The following is a 19,659-nucleotide window of genomic DNA, read 5'->3' on the forward strand; positions in this document are numbered from 1 at the left end:
CTTGTTGTTTGGCATGGCACTATCACAGCACAGGCCAACATTGATGTTTTAAGCACCTTTTTGCTTCCCACTGTTGAGCAATTCAGGGATGGCGATTGCATCTTTCAACACAATCGAGCACCGCCTGTGGGGGTTTGGGTGTACGACAATAACATCCCTGTAATGGACTGGCCTGCACAGAGTCGTGACCTGAATGCTACAGAATACCTTTGGGGTGATTTGGAAGGCCGACTTCATGCCAGGCCTCACCGACCGACATCGATACCTCTCCTCAGTGCAGCAATCTGTGAAGTATGGGCTACCATTCCCCCAAGGAACCTTGCAGCAGCTGATTGAATGTCTGCAAGAGTGGAAGCTGTCATCAAGGCTAAGGGTGGGCCAGTACCATATTGAATTCCAGCATTACCAATTTAGGGTGCCATGAACTTGTAAGTCATTTTCAGCCAGGTGTCCGGATACTTTTGATCAGATAGTGTATGTAGTGAAATGGCAGCACATTCATCCCGCCATGATCTGGAACGAAGTAAATGTTCTGACTCATCCCAAAGTCTTCCATTCAGTTGTCATGACTGTAGGCAGGACAGTTTATTTCAGGAATGTTTTTGTCCACAAAAAATACCTCACAGATTCTGCCTTATGATAGGGTGTGTTGTCATGCTGGTAGAAACAATCATCGTCTCCAAACTGTTCCCCTACATACAAGGTACACAATTCTGTAAAATGTGGCTCATCCTTCCGCATTTAGCATTTTCTTAAGTGCAACAAGGAGACCACATCCTAACCGTGAATAATAAGATAGTACCATAATACCACCTAATCCGTACTTCACCGTTGCCACTTCACATGATGGCAGGTAACATTCCCCAGGAGTTTGCCTAACCCAAACCCTTCCATCAGATTGCTACAGTGGACAGCACGATTAATCAGTCCGAAACACTCGTTTCCAGTTACGCACTGTCCAGTGGCGTCACTTAGCCCTGGCTTCAGAAATGTGAGGCTTTTGAGGAGCTGCGCAACCATTGTACACTGTTCCTTTTAATTCTGTACACACAGTCATTGTGCTGGCTGGATTGCTGGTAGCATAGGAACTTACAAAGTGGGCTCTCCTGCTGATTTCATGTAATTATTTACAACCACCTTCCACAATGCTCAAAAGCCCCTCTGGCAGTAAATGAGGTCTCCATCTCTTGGTTTAGCTGTGGTTGTTCCTTAGCATTTCCACTCTACTGTCACATCACCAATAGCCATCTTAGACAGCTTTAGAAAGGCTAAAATTTCACTGATAGATTTGTTAGTCAGGTGACATCCAATGACTGGTCAATGTTGGAAGTCATTGAGCTTCTGTCGTTACTATTTCTGTGCTGACAATTCAATACTCCCTGCCTTCTTTTATACTGGTGGGCCCATCTCTCATGACCAATAGTGGTCTCATCCACTTTACATACGAATGCCCTGATACTTTTGATCAGACGGTGTCCGTATGTACGAGGATGGTTTGAAAAGTTCTGGGAACGGAATAGAAAAAAAGTACTTACATCACTGGAACATTTTTATTTTTCAGTGCAGTCTCCTTGTACATTAATGCACTTGGTCCAACGATGTTCCAGTGCCTTGATCCCATATTGTAAATGAGTTTTCTCCAGGCCTGCAAAATAGTTGTCAACTCCGGCTATCAATTCTTTGTTTGAAGTGAATCTTCGTCCACGAAGAAAAATATTCAATTTTGAGAATATATGGAAGTCTGATGAAGCCATATCAGGTGAATAAGATGGGTGTGGCAACAGTTCATACCTACCTTTGTGTAATTTTGCCATAACGACAGCACATGTCTGCAGGCGCTCACCGAGAGTTGCGGCACCCGTCTTGCAGATAATTTTTTCATTTATAATTCTTCAGTTAAAATGTGATATACCCTTTCAGGTGACATCTGGCAAGTGTGAGCAATTTCACGCACTTTCAGTCGGTGATCCTCCGTGACCATTTTGTGTACTTTTCCAATGATTTCTGGAGTAGTGACACGTCTTGACCAACCACTGCCCAGATCGTCATCCGAGCTCTCTTGACTGGTTACAGGTTTGCTTGACCCTTAGAGAAATGTCACAGAAATGTTAAAAAAATCTGATTTGGCAGGTACTCTAAGACATAAGGTAATTAGTTGGTTAGTTAGTGTTCATATCCCATGAATCATTTTGCATGATAAATTGTGATGATGTGGAATGAGTCATTTTACATTCTTGTTGCAAATTAATTTGAAAATGTGGCTACATGCGGAACATCTATAATCTTTTTTTAAGTATACAGAAGTGAGATAGTAATTTCTGCCCACCATTTTTTACACATTACAGTAATAGAAATTCATCTACAGAATAGAAGGACTGTCAAAGAAAAATTTTTTCACAATATTGTGAAAAGATAATTGCTACTCACCATATAGCAGGGATGCTGAGTAGCATATAGATACAACAAAAAGACTGTCAGAAAGTGAGCTTGTCTGTCGACTGACAGAGACCGCTGACAGTTGAAGAGGGTCAGAACGTGTAATAGGCAGACATCTATCCAGACCATCACACAGGAATTCCAAACTGCATCACGATCCACAGCAATTACTATGACAGTTGGGCGGTAGGTGAGATAACTTGGATTTCATGGTCGAGCGGCTGCTCATAAGCCACACGTCACACACTGGGAAATGCCATACGATGCCTCACTTGGTGTAAGGAGTGTAAACACTAAACAACTGAACAGTGGAAAAATGTTGTGTGGAGTGATGAATCGTGGTACACAGTGTAGTGATCCGATGGCATGATGTAAGTATGGTGAATGCCCGGTGAATGTCATCTGCCAATGTGTGTAGTGCCAACAGTAAAATTCGGATGCTGTGGTGTTACGGTGTGGTCATGTTTTTCATCGAGGGGGCTTACACCCCTTGTTGTTTTGCGTGGCACTATCACAGCACAGGCCTACATTGATGTTCTAAGCACCTTCTTGCTTCCCACTGTTGAAGAGCTATTCGGTGATGGGGACTGCATCTTTCAACACGATAGAACACCTGTTCATAATGCACCAACTGTAGCGGAGTGGTTACATGACAATAATATCCCTTAATGGACTGGCCTGCACAGAGTCCTGACCTGAATCGTATAGAATACCTTTGGGATGTTTTGGAATGCCGACTTCATGCCAGGCCTCACCGACTGACATCAATACCTCTCCTCAGTGCAGTACTCCTTGAAGAATGGGCTGCCATTCCCCAAGAAACCTTCCAGCACCTGACTGAACATATGCCTGCGAGAATGGAAGCTGCGATCGAGGCTAAGGGTGGGCCAACACCATATTGAATTCCAGCATTACCAATGGTGGGCGCCACGAACTTGTAAGTGATTTTCATCTAGGTGTCCGGATACTTTTGATCACATAATGTACTATTTGTCCTCCAAAATATCAATGGTACTCCATATCTCCAGGTCTAGCACTCCCCCTTCCCCATCTACTAACTACTGTATGGACACTCTTGCATGAAATTGAAACTCAATTTTAATGCTTAATGAAATGAGATGGGCTAACAGGAAGTGGTAATGGGAAAACTGAGGCAGTCTGGAAACTGCAAAATAATCTTTGCTAGACATGAATATTAATACTAAGCAAGCATGATGTTATCTTAAGGATTCGTTTTGATCCAATGATATTATCCAATCTTCCACAAACAAAAACTTCTCAGTGTTCAAATTCATATTTACAAATAAAAGTAAGTGTAGCAAGTTAAATAAAAATAGTGTTGAAGAAAATGTTTTAAAGATACAAGAAAAACCACAAGATTTAATTATTTTTCTGTGTAATGAGAAAGATTTGAAGAAAGTAGTTGAAGATATTACAAAAACGATATGAAAGGCAGTATATACATGCTTGTATGCAAGTGCACGTATTTATACACTATCTCAAGAAAGGATTTGTTCTAAAGGATACCAAGTTTTCTTTCTCTTTTGTGAGTGCATGTCAATGACTAAATGTCTCTGCATTTGGCAAGCGGTGTCCTTTAGTTCTAAATTATTTACATTCTGCCAAAACTTTCCTAATTTATTTTTTGTTTTTAAAAGAGTTGCAGATAGTTAACACCCATAACTGTAGGAAATTTAGTAGAATGGCTTCGACGTCTACATACACACTTTGCAAACACCTGTGAAGTGTATGGAGGAGGGTACCTGACATGGTACCACCTACCGGCTAGTTGTGTATGGAGCACTGGAAGAATGTCTGCTTATATGCCTCTGTGCATACCATTATTAGTCCAATATTGTGTTTTCATTGTCCCTATGGGACTGACGCATAGAGGACTGAAAAATGTCTCTATATCCCTCATTTACTGCAGCTTCGTGTAATTTTATATGTAGACTTTCGTGAGACAATGTGAATCTGTCTTCAGAGGTTCCCCAAAATAGGTTTCTTCATGTTCCTGTGACACACTGTCATGGAATGAACATACCTGTGCCACCATTCTTTGTAAACATTTAATATCCCCTATCAATCATATTTCGTACAAATGCCACACACTTGAGTAGTATTTTAAGATAGGACACACAAGTGATTTGACAGCAGTCTGCTTTGTAGACTGACTGTATTTTCCCAGTACCTTGCCAATGAACTGAAGTCTGTCACCTGCTTTACCTATGAGTGAGCCTATGTGGTCATTACATTTCATATCGCTACAAAGTGCTACACGAAGGTACTTGCGTGAGTAGACTGATTCTAACAGTGATTCTCTGTTACTGTAGTCATCAGTTACTATATTATTTTTTGTTTTGTAAAGTGCATAATAAGTACATTTCTGTATGTTTAAAGCAAGTTGTCAGACCATGGACCACTTTGAAATCTTGTCAAGATCTGATTGAATATTTCTGCATGTTTTCCAGATAGTACTTAATTATAGGTTACTCTGTCATCTGCAAAAAGTCTAAGGTTGCTTTTAATGTGGGATGCCAGCTCATTAACATACAACATGAACAGCAACAGCTCCATAATCACTGTTTTTTTTTAAATCCGTGCTCGTTGGTATGGAGGGAGATACCTCATTATGTTTGCTCTCAGGCTAATCCGGGAGAAAAAAAATTGCATCTTCAAAAAATAATTAATGCAGAGTAATGAAATTTTAGGGATACATTCGTCTGGGTAATATATTTAAGTGATTAACATTGAAATATCACAGGTTAATATGGCTCAAATGGTTCTGAGCACTACGGGACTTAACATGTGAGGTCATCAGTCCCCTAGAACTTAGAGCTACTTAAACTTAACTAACCTAAGGACATCACACACATCCATGCCCGAGGCAGGATTCGAACCTGCGACCATAGCGGTCACGCGGTTCCAGACTGAAGCGCCTAGAACCGCTCGGCCACAATGGCCGACAGGTTAATATAGACACTAGATAAGCCATTGGAAAAGTTGTATGGGTGCCGGATCTCATTTTGTGGGAAGAAGAACCATGTCTGTTGCAATTTGTTGGTCAATACAGAGATGGTTACTGCTGTCTGTGGATGACACTGGAGTTGTCATCTGATGATGTCCCATACAAGGTAGAATCCAAAATTTTCAGGTCTGGTGCTACCATCTGGAAAGTAGGAATAGTAGATCTTTGCCGGGCTAGGTGGCAAGAGCTGCATATCTGATGAGTCAGTGTGCGAAGTGGCATTCAGCTGGGAGGGCATGTTGCATGTCCACAGTGATATTTGTAATACCCTGTGTTTGGTGTGTGGCGATTTTACTTTGGATCTGCAAACAGAACAGCGCATGTGTATCAAATTCTGTGTGAATCTTTGGAAAAGTGCTGTGGAGACCCTTGCAATGATTCAATAAGTGTTTGGGGAACAGAGCATGAGCCGTATGTGTGTGTTTGAGTGGCATTCTCGGTTCAGGGCCAGCCGTACAGATGACAAAGATGATGCTCACACTGGAAGGGCTGTTAGCCGCACAACGCCAGACATTGTTGCCAAACTTCAGCAATTGGTTCATGTGGATCAACGTTGAAGCGTTTGAGACCTTGCGGATGAAGTGGGTATTGGGTATGGGACATGTCAAGGAATGTTGGCTGATGAATTGGGCTTTTTTTTTTTTAATGGTTTTAGGGCACAAAACTGCTATGGTCATTACCACCTGGTCTGTGACTTAGAAAAAGCTAAAAAAACGAAACTGTAAACCAGCAGCAATGGCAGCAAAAGTCAAAAAAGTGGGGAAACCAAAAACAGAAGGAAAGCTTAAAAACCATTATAGAAGGGGGTTGTTTGTCCCCAAAAAGAGCTTCAAATGACTGACATCATCTCACGGGCACTAATGAACTCTAGAACACGATCGGCTGATTGCGTGCCATCTGCTAAAATGGAGGATATATCAGACGACAGCTGTAGTCGGGTGCGTAATGGAGTAAAATAGGGGCATTCAAGTAAAAGGTGTCTCACCGTCCAAAGTTGAGAGCAGTGAGGACAATGAGGGAGAGGATCGCCGCTTAAAAGATGTCGATGGCTAAAAAGACAGTGCACTATCCAGAGTCTAGTTAAAACTACCTAAAGGATAAGGTGTGGTTTGTTGAATAGTGATTTTTTGTGTGTGTGTGTGTGTGTGTGTGTGTGTGTGTGTGTGTGTGTTTGTGTTATAGTTTTAGAGCGCAAAACTGCTACAGTCATTAGCGCCCAGTCTGTGACTTAGGAAAAGGTAAAAAAAAAACAAACTGGAAATCAGCAGCAGTGGGAGCGAAACTCAAAAATTGGGGAAACTAAAAACAGAAGGAAAGCTTAAAAAACTACTATAAAAGGGGGATTTTTTGTCCCCAAAAAGAACTTCAAATGACTGACGTTATCTCACTGACGCTAATAAACTCGAGAATGTGACTGGCTGAGAGCGTATCATCTGCTAAAATGGAAAATATATCAGGCGACAGCTGTAGACAGGTGCGTAATGGAGTAAAATAGCGGCACTCAAGTAAAAGGTGTCTCACTAACCACAGTTGAGAGCAGTCCGGACAGAGTGGGGGAGGATCGCTGCTTAAAAGATGTCGATGGCTAAAAAGACAATACCCTATCTGGAGTCTAGTTAAAGTTACCTCCTCCCGACGACGAGTTCAGGAGGAAGAGGTCCAAGCACAGGGAAGAGCTTTCACGTCCCGTAATTTATTATTGGGAAGTGTCGACCAATGTGCATGCCATAAAAGAGCAACACGACAACATGCATCATGTCACTGCAAAATTTGTGCCAAGGATCTCGACTGCCGAAGTGTGCATGGACCTCCATCAGACTGCATCTGATGATCCAACCTTCTTGTCCACCAGTGACAAGAGCTGGATATGACCCAGAGACAAACCAAGAATTGTCCCAGGGGAAGAGCCCGGGCTGTCCAAGACCCAAAAAAGTGAGACTGGTGAAGAGCAAAGTGAAGAACATGACCATTGTTTTCCTTGATGCCAAGGGAATTGTGCACAAATAATTCGTTCCACCCAACCAAACAGTGAATTCCATGTACTACTGTGACATTTTGCGATGGCTCTGTGAAAACGTGCGGCGACAACAGCCCGAACTTTGGCATCGAGGAAACTGGCTGCTGCATCACGACAACGTGCCCTGTTACACGTCCTTGCTCACCAGGACCTTTTTGGCAAAAAACAACACAGTGGTTGTACTCCACCCACAGTACTCACCAGATTTGGCACCTCGTGACTTCACGCTATTCCCAAAACTGAAACCCGAGGCCGTCAGTTCAACAGTCTAGAGAGGATTCGAGAAGCATCGCTGGCGGTGATAGATACCGTCAAAGAACAGGACTTCCAGAAAATGTTTGACCAGTGGCAGAAGTGCTGGGACTGGTGTGTACGTGCAGATGGGAACTACTTCGAGGGTGACGGTGACCATTAGTCCAAAGGTAAGGTTTTCAACAGACGGTAGCTCCAGTCCCGAAAAGTTTGGATAGCACCTCATATGTGCTCAACTGGAGACAGATTTGGTGATCGAGCAGGCCGAGGCAACACGTTGACACTCTGTAGATGTTGGGTTACAGCAGGAGTAGTGAGAGAGCGTTATCCTGTTGAAAACACCCACTGGAATTCTGTTCACAAATGACATCATAACAGATTGAATCACCAGGTTGACATACAAATTTCCAGACAGGGTCTGTGGGATAACTGTGAGACTGCTTCTGCTGTCATACTAAATTGTACCCCATACCATAAATCTAGGTGTAGGTTCAGTGTGTCTAGCACACAGACAAGTCAGTTGCAGGCCTTCAACCATCCTGCTACTAACTGACACACTGCCGGTACTGGCACTGTGGCAGAACCGGCATTCACCAGAAAACGCAACAGAGTTCCATACTTCCCTCCAATGATCACTGGCATGACACCACTGAAATCACCTGTGGCAGTGGTTTGGGATGCACACTACAGGACATCCGGTTCAGAGCTGTCCTCGAAGTAACCGATCTGTAACAGTTCATTCTGCCACTGCGGTGCCGACTGCTGCTCGGATTGCTGCTGCCGGTGCAGCACTGTGCAACAGAGCCGTACACTGACCCCGACAATCTTCCCTCTCAGTAGTGCCACACGGCTGTCCGAGCCCTGTCTTCTTGCGACCACCACTGTCAGCAATTGTGTACAGTGGATACATCCCTGCCAAGTCTTTCTGTAATATCACAGAAGGAACATCCAGCTTTTGTAGTCCTGTTACACGACCTCATTCTAACTCTGTCAGGTGTCGGTAATGGTGCCTTTCTCGTCTTAAGACAGTCTTGATTGATATTGACTCATCATCCAATCTCAAAGGTAACTAATGCTCATGACCATTACAGCATTTATTTAAAGCAAATCTAATTTGCATCCTCATAGTGGCAATGCTAGCATCACTGTTATGCCACTGGCTCAAAATCTGAATAGACATCATCTTTCAGATGTAGAAACCACGCCTACCAACTTACGTTTATGTTGCACAGCTCCTGCTTGGTGCTCCAACTTTTTTCCCTTAGTGTAAGTTTTATGATTCTAGAACAGATGGATGTCAATGAAATTGCTTGGTTGTTTAGTAGATCACTTTCTGCTACCTTTCTTGTAGACAGCTGTGATCTGTGTTGTACACAGTTCTCTGTTCAAGGCATCGACAATATGGACAGTTAAAATAAGGTCTAACTCTGTTGCAAGATCTGTATAGAATCTCAGACAGATTCCATTGCTGTGGAACCTTATTTAATTTCGATTCTAACTGTTTCTCAACATGACCATTGATGACGATCACGGTCATAACCTTAATCCGTTTTTTTCAAATTCTAATACTTTTTCAAGATATTCCGTTAAGTAAGGTGGCACAGTGTTAGGACACTGACCACATATTCGAGAAGATGACTATTCGAATCACTGACAGGTCATCCTGATTTCAGTTTCTGAAATTTTTTAAATCACTTGATATGAATGATGGGATGGTTCGTTCAGAAGGGCACAGCCAATTTCCATCTCCATCCTTCCCCAATCCAGGCGTTTGCTCCATCTCTAATGATCTCATTGTCAATGGCATGTTATATCCTAATCTTCCTTCCTTCCTTGATACATAATAAGTGCACAGAGCATACATTTTGTCAAAGCTTAACTGTAATATTTTTCCTAGATATGATAGGATGTTTCACAGAAATGGATATATTTTCTAACATATCAAATTATTGCTGTGTACTAATCATGGGACGGAAATAGTACAGAACTCTTCAAGAGGTGATTACCAGCTAACTAGTATTGGTAACTCAGGGGCAGGGCTTAGTCACATTGCCTGCAGTTTATGCTACTTGGAGAGGAATTTTGGGAAAAACATCATGCAATAAAATAGGCAGAGTGAGTAAGACTAGATCTTTTTAGAGTAAATTTGGTGGGAAAACAAAGCTGTTGCATAAATATAGATACATTTAAAACATCTACTAGCATAACAGAATACTGCAGCTTAGACAAAGCTACAGATATTAAATGAAATGCATATAGTGTCTTCCTTCAGTGCATCAGAAGCTCCCATATCCGTATCAGAAAATGAAAGGATGGATGAATTTTTAACAGATTTCTTGAGCATATCAGAACATCACATGGAAATCGCTGGAACAGAACAAATTTGTCTTGATAGACATACACTAATACTATTCTACTACAGAATCCACATGAAGAAAAGGGGGGTGGCTATACATCCAAGAAAATAAAGTCCCAGGCCCTTCAGGATAACAAATGTGATGGCCAGCTTTCTGAATGCTATGCCACAGTATAGGATTAGGGAATGCACAAGCTTGTTGTTGGCCCACTGACAGTTTACGGACCACTGGCAGGAAGTATCTTCAGGTTTATAACACAGCTGGAAACATTTTGATAATGTTATACATTCTTATTTGGACAATAAATGTTCATTGAGACATTAATGTTGACTTAATGTCAGATAGTATTGATCGAGGGCACCTAGAGTAGTTTATGTCCAGCTTTGGATTCTTTTGCGCAGTAAAATTTCTGACGATGATTGAAGGACATTGTGCAACAGCTATTGACAATTTGTTTTTGTGCACAACAAACTGTAGTGATTTAGCTGTAAAACCAATAGTCAGTGGGTTATTTGATAATGATAGTCAAATATTAAGAATGATGTATACTGACCAGTTAAGTAACAGATCTTAGAAGAAAAGCGTTATATCACAGAATTGTAAACAATGACTGAATCACAATATTTAAAGAGCAATCATGTTAAGGACTCAGAGTGAAATTTGTAAAGCCGACTGTATTGCTGGATAACTTAACTCTTTTTTAAAACACATTCCTGCAGCACTTTGAGACTCGCTTCCCCTCAAATAAATAAGGACAAAATTGAACAGAATCAAGGATAAGTGATCTATAACTTATGAAGTTAAAGTATCTCGTGCTAGGAAGAGAGAGCTCTATCTAATTCAAAGGACAAGGACAAACCAAGATTCAAATTCCATTGTCAGCAGTATTGTGAAAGCCTCCAGCCTGTCATTAAGCAGGCAAAACTCATTTATTTTGCCTAAAAAATAGAATATAAACTCCAAGAATAAGGCAAAAGCCAACAAAAACAGTGACCTAAATGAAACGGAGGCCCCAGAAAATAGCTCTGGAGAAATAGTAGCACTTTCAAATCATTGGTCACCAAATTCCATAATTACTTCATCACAGTGCCAGCAAAAACTGCACTCAGTAATAAACATTAGTCTGACTTTTTTGACACCAGATGCATCACTGAAAGACATTAGATTAAGAATTACAGCCAGTAGTCACAGTCCTCACCCATTCAGCCCCCTCCCTGTTCCCATTCCAGCACTACACAGCCATCTTTTCTCTGCCACACCCAGACTTTTAATTTCTTTTTGTTTCTCTCCTTTCTGCTACTCACCCCCTCCCCCCTCCACACCTTCTCTCCTGCCCTCCGTCTAAACTGCAACACTTCACTGTCTGCCACTCCCACCATACTATCCCCCCCCCCTCCCCACCCCAGCCTCCTCCTTACTCCCACCCAGTTGCCACTCCCGTCATGCACTGGTGCTGCTGCTCGCAGTGTGGTTTCAGTTTTCTGAGACTGCAGACATGTGTGTGTGTGTGTGTGTGTGTGTGTGTGTAAGGGCCGAAAGCTATAATTGTGTGAATCTTTTTGTTGTGCCTATCACAACTCAGCATCTCCACTATGTGGTGAGTGGCAACTTTCCTTCTCTGGTATTGGTACAATCTTTTTTTAAAAAAGAAATAATTGAAATAATTGGTTTGGTAAAAGCGAAAAGTGTCTCTATCACGATAGATGTAGCTCTTAGGGTAGTAATGCAATTTGCTGCCAATACGTGGCTTTTGGGAGTGTCATGTCTCATAACTCTATGAGCCTCTGCCTACAGGATAGGGTATGTTGGTACTTCATTCAAGAGAACTTATAGTGCGCAGTGGCAGTTGACACCTGGTAGTCAAAATACTTATCTAGAGCTGCAATGATGTCCGGGAAAGGAACTGATTCAGGCTGACTAGGGGGAGGGGGGGGGGGGGGGAAGCTTGAGGCAAGTGTACTAGACTGACACAAGGCAAAAAATGTGATTTTTGAACATCACCCAAAATTTTGCAGGGCACAAAGTGCTGAAACAGTTGCAGTTTGTATTTGACCCACTGCTGCCATTATCATCAGCCTCAGTTACATGTCAAACCAGGGCTAGCTGTGAGAGTCGTTGGTCCTCCAACAGCAGTTCCACTGTGTCCATCAGTTTGTGAATTGCACTGACTCAAACTGAAGAAGATTGTCTAACAATAGAGATTCCTCATGCTGGACAGTAGACATGTTGAAAAAGAATAAGCTTCAAGTTATGATGAGATGCACAAAAGTAAGATAATTATAAAGGAGCTCCCCAAAAACTTAAAATGCCATCCATTTCTGAAGCCAAAAACAATTTATGAAAGCCCCCCCGCCCCCTCCACCATTGGAGGCTGTAAGACACAGAAATGGAAATTGAGTGTGTGGCACTGCCCCTCTGTCTAAATACTTGCGCATGTGGAAGTACCACAGTATGAGGGAACTGAAACCAGTACAAGAACTAGTCTCTGTTGCCTCTAATTTGTTGTATCCACGAATGGAGGTACAACAAATAATAGAAGGCACAAGTAAGCAACACAGCTTATTTCTCCACAGGCAAAGATAGAAGAAAAATATACATAACTTTGGTGGCTGAGCTAAGTGCTGCAGCTAGGACTGTGTGTAACAAAGTCTGTGGACAAATCTAGGGTAGAAGTCAAGACGAGGTCAATCCGAGTGGTGAAACACGGAGGGAGCAACGATAGCGCAGTTCGAACCGAGACTGCTGGACTGTGGTGCCAAGTGCACTCACAGATCCCCAGTGGTGCTCGAACTTGCCTGCCGTCAGTGAGTCTGCTTTGGCGTAGCAAACATAATTGGAGCAGCATCAACACGTAACTATTTCATGAGCGTATGCCAGCCAGTTTTGCTACAGTACTGCAGAGGCAACTATGCATGGGGGCCGTGCCTGCACTGTCCAGCTGGGCAGCATGCAAGTGAACTGGAGACAGCTGGCCATCAGCTGTGTGGTGTGTGACTGCGGGCACCTGGTGGCAGGCATCATGGTGCAGACATTGATGATACCATGTCAACTCAAAATTTAGCACAGACATCAAAGTGATATGATTTTAACAGTTTCCACAATGAAACGTTATCTTGAAATCTGGCAGAAAATTCAAACAGATTCTGGGCATATGTAAAGTATGTTAGCAGCAAGACACAGTCAATGTCTTCTCCGTGCAATAGCAATGGAAATACCGTCGATGGCAGTGCTGCAAAAGCAGAGTTACTAAATATGGCCTTTCAGAGTTCCTTCACCAAAGAAGACAAAGTAAATATTTAGGAATTCACATTGAGAACAGCTGCCAATATGAGTAACTTACAAGTAGATATAGTTAAAGTAGTGAAGCAACTTAAATCACTCAATAAAAGCAAGTGTTTTGGTCCAGACTGTTTACCATTTAGGTTTCTTTCAGAATATGCTGTTGAAATAGCTCCATACTTAACAATCGTATACAACCACTTGCTCGATGAAAGTCCATACCCAAAGACTGGAAAGCTACACAGGTCACACCAATATTCAAGAAAGGTAGTAGGAGTAATCTAATAAATTATTGACCCATATCATTATCATCAGTATGCAGCAGGATTTTGGAACATGTATTGTGTTCGAACATTATGAATTATCTCAAAGAGAATGGTCTATTGACACACAGTCAACATGGACATAGAAAACATCATTCTTGTGAAACCCAACAAGCTCTTTACACACACAAAGTGTTGAGTGCTATTGACAACGGATTTCAAATTGATTCCATATTTCTAGGTTTCCAAAAGGCTTATTGTTGTAACTTCAAGTTGAACAAATATATTTCAAGGACGACGCAATACATGAAAGTCACAGAACAAGTAAACAGAGTAAGATGTGTGTACACTTTGACAGTCAAATCATAACTGAGTCTGAGTCTAGCGGCCGCTGGCTGGCTGGCCGCTTAGGTGGCGCTGCTGCTGCACGGCTGGCAGACAGCGCCGCATGTAGAGGACGCGCGTAATTGCACACTTTGAAAGATCGGCAAGTCACAATACTTATACTGAAATTGCGTACTTATGGAATATTGTCTCAGTTATGTTACTGGATTCATGATTTCCTGTCAGAGAGATCACAGTTCTTAGTAAGTGATGGAAAGCCATCGAGTAAAACAGAAGTGATTTCTGGCATTCCCTGAGGTAGTGTTATAGGCCCTCTGCTGTTCCTTATCTAGATAAACAATTTAGGAGACAATCTGAGCAGCTATCTTAGGTTGTTTTCTGATGAGGCTGTCAATTATTGACTAGTAAACTCATAAGAATATCAAAACAAATTGCAAAACAATTTAGGAAAGATATCTGAATGGTGCAAAAATTGGTACTTGACTCTAAATGATGAAAAATGTGAGGTCATGCACAAGAGTACTAAAAGGACTCCATTAAACTTTGGTTACAGGATAAATCAGTCTAATCTAAAGGCTATAAATTCAACTAAACACAATTATGAACAATTTAAATTGGAAAGAACACACAGAAAATGTTGTGGGGAAGATAAACCAAAGACTGCATTTTATTGACAGAACACTTAAAAAATGCAACAGATCTACTGAAGTGACTGCCTACACTATGCTTGTCCATCCTCTTTAAAAGTCCTGCTACATGGTCTGGGATCCTTACCAGATAGGATTAACAAAGTATATCAAGAAAGTTCAAAGAAGAGCAGCATGTTCTGTATTATCACGAGATAGGGCAGAGAGTCATGGACGTAACACAGGATTTGGGATGGACACTATTAAGACATCATTTTTCGTTGCAGCAGAATTTTGTCACGAAATTTCAATCACCAACTTTCTCCTTCGAGTGCGAAAATATTTTGTTGATGCTGACCTACATAGGGAGAAATGATCATCATAATAAAATAAGGGAAATCAGAGCTCGAACAGAAAGGGGTAGGTGTTCATTTTTTCCATGCATTGTTCAAGAGTGGAATAATAGAGAATTATAGTGAAGGTGGTTTGGAGAACCCTCTGCCAGGTATTAAGTGATTTGCAGAGTATCCATGTAGATGTAGATGTAGATGTAGATGATCTATATTCCATGTTGTAGCTTTCTTTCTAATTTGCTCAAGTACATTCACTTAACATAAACATGAACAGCATTGTTAATACAGTGTCCAGGTTATGTTTTTATGGTTTCCTTGTCTATTTTTAATGTGTAATTTGACTCTTCCACATCGCTGAATGTTCTCTTTCCTGATAAGATACGTGGAACATGATGAATGAGTACATCTCTCCATGCTAGTCTATCCTCGTCAAGCCTCTTCATCTTTGCATTACTATTACAGCCTACGTCCATTTGAACCTCCTTGCTGTATTCAGACCATAGTCTCTCTTTACTACAGTTTTTCCCCCTCGCCCCCTCTCATCACCTATGAAGATAATTCCTTGGTGCTGCAGAATGTGTCCTATCAATTGGTACTTTCTTTTAATGAATTTGTGGTGTACCTCTTTTTTTTATCCCCAATTCAATTCAGTTCCTCCTCATGAGCTATTTGATCCACCCACATAATTTTTAGCATTCTTCAGTAGCACCACATTTCAAAAACTTTTATTCTCTTCTTGCCTGAACTGCAGATAGTCCACATTTCATTTCTTAACAAGTGCGAGGCTACATTCCCAACAGATACCTTCTGAAGAAACTTCCCAAAACTGAAATTTATATTACATGTGTTTACAAATCTCTCTTTTTGTGAAATGCTTTTTCTTTTATTGTCAGTCTACTTTTAGTACACACTCTGCTTCAGCCATCATCTGTTATTTTGCTCCTCAAATAGTAAAACTCATCTACTATTTTTAGTGTCTCATTTTCAAATCTGAGTCCTTCATTCTGTAAATAATTAATGTTAGCATTTTACAACCATGACTTGTTAAACTAATGCTCAGTAATATCATAAACATTTTGTTTGGAATTGGAATTATGACGTTCCACTTGAAGTCTGAGTAAATTTCACCTTTCTCAAATATCTTAAACACCAGATGGAATACTTTGTCATAATATGTTATACCAAGGATGTCAGTAATTCTGAGAGACATCTCATGCTCTGGTTCCTTGTTTCAAATTGTTTTTTCTCGTCTTTGTCTAAATGTTCCTCCCTTTCCACAACAATGTCTTCAAGTTTGTTTCCTTTGTATATATCTTACCTATAACCCCTTCCATCCTACTGCCTACCCTTGTGTACTTAACACTAGCTTCTCACCTCACCTCTTGACATTCTTACAGCTGCTTCTCCTTTCTCAAAACCTTTCTTTAATTTTATTTTCGACAGCATCTATCTTACCAGTAGTCATGCATGCTTCCACAGCCATGCATTCTTTCAAGCCATTCCTGTCTTGTCATTCAACGCTACTTTTTATTTTCTTTTATCTGCTTGAGTTGCTGGATTTTCATATTTTCTTTTTTGTGATTTCCTTGTCTATTGTTAATGTATATTGTGACTCTTTCACATCTGTGAATGTTCTTGTGTGTTATCCAACGATTTCTACTTGGATTTGTCGTTTTACCTATTTAATCCTGTGCTGCAATAACGATTTCATCTCTAAAACCAGCCCATTCATCTTCTAACATATTGACATAATGCTCCTTCTGAAACTCTCAGCAACCAGTGGTTCTTTCAATGTATCCAGGTACCATCTCCTTAGTTTCCTACCATTTTGCAGTTTTTTTAGTTTTATTCTCTCACTCATAACCTCTAAGCTGTGGTCACAGGCTACATTTACCTCTGGAAATGTTTTGAAATTTGAATTCTCTGTCTTACCATCATGCTGGGCTTGTACTGAGGACTGTTTGAAGACATTTCAAAAGAGTCACTTTTTATTAACAAAACCAAAACTCTGTCATAGTGTCCTTGGATGAATATCCACACAACTGCATAGAACAGAAATATCGGACCTATGATGTTGTCCATGATGTGCCTACATGATTCAAGAGTTGTGGTAGATGGCAGCGTGAAGACCTGGGATGTTACTGGGCCTGTACTGCAGGCTTGTGACGGGTGAATACCAGGACGAACTGGGCCAGGTCTGCCGAAGTGGAGTGCTGGGACAAAATGACTGGTACTTCCAACTGACGGCGCTGGGATGAACTGCTGATGTAGCTGTACAGAACTGCTGGTACTGCTGATTTGAGGCACAGAGCGTTACTAGACATTCAGACCACAGGCAGGGCTGACGGCACCGCAGACAGGCTTGGCAACAACACTAGGGTTGGCCACGACAGGGACAGTGCTGACAGGAGTGTCACTGGCGATAAGAGAGTCAGTTGCAGATGCCATCACAGTTGTGGGTTGGGTCGAGAGTAGTGGTAGTGCTGCCATAGAACTCTGAGAACTATACATGGAGTGCCACATGGCACAACATCAACATTCTTAACAACCTGACTGAAGGGGCCCAGCTTGCCATGCACATGACTTATTGATGCCCTGTTTGGACTCTGTTTTTGAACAAGCTCACTTGAACATTATGAAAAAGACTGACCAACATTACATAAGGATGTGGCACGCATATTGCTCACCCGGAGGTGACTGACACGACGAAAATGTACATTTAACCATTCCACCAATAAATCGTAGTCTAGTTCTCCATGTGTGAATCAGGGAAAAACTGACAACAAATACAAACAATTCATGTACCTGTGCTGGCAAGAAAATGAGCATTACGTTGCATAACTTTGATGCCGTAAGCCGTGAAATGCAACTCCAGTTGTTGACAGTACCGGTATCAGTCTTCTTTCTGCCTGTCAAACACTCTAAAAGATAGTGTAGATGTGGGAGTAGTGTGACAAGATGTGGCTGTAGTAGCCAAAACCTGAGTAAGCTGAATTACACTCTTTAACAACTTCTGAGTTTGCTGGTCCTGCCAGTGAACAACTTGAGATACTAACAGCTCTGACAATGAGCCAGACATTATGATACACTTGAAATCATAAACCGTATGTGAGAACACCTCCAGCAATTGAGAAACTTTAACTCTTCAAAAATGAAAACAATGTAGACCAGCACCGGGCATCAGAATTCACACTGGTACATATGGTAATTATGTGAACTATGCAGAAAGGACTGCATCTGACATTAAAATGTTCCCAGGTGGAAGAATCATGAATGTGAAGAACATTGCACTCTGACTGGGGGAACAGGACAGGCGGAAAAAAAAGTACTGTCTCAGCAACACTAACTAGCACACTTTGAACAACATCAAAACATAAGCTGCTCTGGCAAACAATCCAATACACAAAAAAAACTCTAAAACCAGACAAAGAAAGAATGCTGAAATACAAACCTTTGAGAGACAATAATGACAGACTGCACTGTTACTTTATTGCCATTGAAGTATGACAGGTGGGAGGAGAGAAGACAACAGAAACAACATACTTTAATACATGTGCACATACACTCATCATCACTGACGTATGGTAGATGAGGGGAGAGAAAATGAGGTCAGATACACGTGTCCCACACGGGAGAGACAGATGTCTTGCCAATGAAGACTGGCAGATATAGAATAACACTGAAAAGGCTTTTGATCTCATCGCCATTCACAAATTGCTCATACTGAGGAATGATCAAAGACACTTTATAAGAGTAACTGTTCATTAACAAAACCAAAACTCAGTTATGATGTCTTTGGATGAATACCCACACAACTAAATACAACAGAAATGCCTCCCTTGTGACATCTGTGACGTGCCACACGACAAACCTCAGAGCCTTGGCCGGTGGTGGCATGAAGTCCTGGGATGTTAGTGGGCCGCTGCTGCCAGCATGTGATGGCTGACTTACAGCCAGTGCTTACCAAGATGCACTGGACTCTGCCCCTGTGGAGTGCTGAGACAAAGCTGCCGGCATTGTCGACTTGTAACACTTGAGAATGAATTGCTCACATGGCCGGACAGAGCTGCTAGTACTGCCAACTTGAGGTGCAGGGCATAACTGACTTGGCACGGTCTGGCAGTGGCCCAAATAGTCGGGCGCAGATGGGTATCTGCGTGGCAGTATGAGGGCACGTGACTTGGCGTAGCAAATTAGTGCCCTGCCAACAGGAACGCTGCTCGTAGGTGGGGTTGGTGCCCCCAGACGCTATGGAGGTGACATGTAACACCGAGGTAACAGCCCAGGCCATAAGAGGAAAGTATCTTGGTGTTTATGAGAGCAATTTACTCATGTTCTACCGGCAGGGTGACTGACTGCACAGCCTGCCTGGTGTGCGGAGGAATTGACTACCCGGGGGATGCAATAATATCGCCTATCTGAAATGTTGCGGTGTCTCCAGGACTATTTCACATGTGCCTTTCATGTTTCTTAAATCAGATGCAATAGTTCAATTTTGCTTTGTACAAAATGCTACTAGATGGCTGTCCCTTTCATTACTTTGTAATCAGTATTGTCCTGAGATTTTTCATTCTCTCATTTTCTCCACTATCAAATTCCAGTCCCCCGCCATAATTAAATTCAGTGGAAGAAATTTTATTTGCATGGCTGCATGCCTGAACTATAATGGACTATACATAATTAAATTATTTTCTCAATTAACA

The 19,659-nt window shown here is 41.7% G+C and overlaps 1 protein-coding gene across 1 annotated transcript in view; it reads left to right on the forward strand.

Moving 5' to 3' along the window:
• Nucleotides 1-19,659, forward strand: part of LOC124716914 — a 381,964-nt gene that overhangs the window by 73,442 nt on the left and 288,863 nt on the right. The window lies entirely within an intron of this gene.

Source organism: Schistocerca piceifrons, chromosome 9 (assembly GCF_021461385.2).
Source record: "Schistocerca piceifrons isolate TAMUIC-IGC-003096 chromosome 9, iqSchPice1.1, whole genome shotgun sequence".
Taxonomy (NCBI): Eukaryota; Metazoa; Arthropoda; class Insecta; order Orthoptera; family Acrididae; genus Schistocerca; species Schistocerca piceifrons.